The following is a 1,615-nucleotide window of genomic DNA, read 5'->3' on the forward strand; positions in this document are numbered from 1 at the left end:
CAATGATGAGTCATTGCTTCCTATTGTATTAGAGTTCAAACTTTTTGCTTTGCCTGTCATCAGTTCGTGGTGGGTTTTGATATAAAAGACATCAATGTTCTAATAATAATGAAACCTGGAGGCTGAAAGTACAGGCATTTAATTCTTAACAGAGCTAAATGCTGTGGGTGGATGTGCGTGTGTGTGTCCATACAGAAGAGAAGCCCTTAAGCAGCATCCAAGTGAACAAGGTGAACACTTAGCAACTCTTCATCAAGCTGGCGGTCTTCCAGGCATGGCATAGTTCTGAAAATGATTGCGCAGTGATGAAGTTTTCACACTTCATCACAATGATGTCATTGAAGTGCAGACTTTCAGCTTTAATTCAATGTAGGGAAATGCATTTAATGAGTGTTGTGAAATGAAAATGTGTGAAAGTGATGAAATAATAACAGGATTCCTCTTTTGTGCTGATTTGCTAGCTCTTCGCTGTAGCCAGTGCCGGTCCTTCACGGATATTCCTGCCTTTAGTCTTGAGTAAGTGAAATGTGTCTTGGTTGGATTAAGATCGGCTCAGTGATTCAGCCATTACAGAATTTTTTCCACTTCCTGACCTTCAGCTTTCAGACGCTCCTGTGTTGGTATTGCAATATGTTTTGGGTCATTGTCTTATCTGTGCAATAAAGCATCTTCAAGTAAACACTGCTGCGTTTGGCTGAAAGTTTACCCGCGTGCACTTCAGGATTCATCGAGCTGTGCTAGCGATACGCTACTTCCACACCAGTGTTTTACAGGTGATGTATGATTTTCATTTAAAATTGATGCTGGCGGCTCAGAGAAACTATGAAAAGTCTGTCACTGTCCAAACATTTCCAGATCCAACTGTACACTAGATGTCATCTGTATAATCTTGCCATGTCACCCAAACATTCAACAGGGAGAGAGCAAACTATCACTTCTCCTGGTGTAGCCGCGGCTATCAGCAACATGCTGGTTCTCTACAAGCATCAATCCCCCCTGCCTTTACTGATTTAGTGTTCAACCACTGAGCAGTGCAAAACAAAGTAATGACCCAGTAAAAAAATATCCTCAAAATGATTAAATACGATTAAGCATTTTTAAATAATTAATCCAATTAGTGCAGAATTACTGATATGATTTTAATATTAGTAATTACTCAACGGGTCTCAGCGTGTTAGATGATAGATGATAGATGAAGTTCGTGAATGCACAATTAGAATAAGGCTGAACAAGTATGGTTTATCTGGAAGGATTCCCAGGAGGCTGTTTCTTCTCATGCAAGAACAAGGCAGCACAGCTTGGGTTTGCAAAGCTACATCACAACAAACCACAAGACCTCTGTAACAGTGTGCTTTGCGCAGATGTGACAAAAGTGGAGATGTTTGCCCATAATGCACAGCGTCACACTTGGCAAGCTCCAAACACCTCATATCCACCATCAGGCACGGCGGTGGTAGGATGATGATTTGGGCTCGTTTTGCAGCCACAGGACCCGGGCACCGTGCAGTCCCTGAGTCGGCCATGGACTCCTCTGTATATCAAAGTGTTCTAGAGTCAAATGTGAGGACATTTGTCCAACAGCTAAAGCTCGGCTAAAATTGTGTCATGCAACAGG

Source organism: Pundamilia nyererei, unplaced genomic scaffold (genome assembly GCF_000239375.1).
Source record: "Pundamilia nyererei isolate P.nyererei 1_Seehausen unplaced genomic scaffold, PunNye1.0 scaffold00030, whole genome shotgun sequence".
NCBI classification, from domain to species: domain Eukaryota; kingdom Metazoa; phylum Chordata; class Actinopteri; order Cichliformes; family Cichlidae; genus Pundamilia; species Pundamilia nyererei.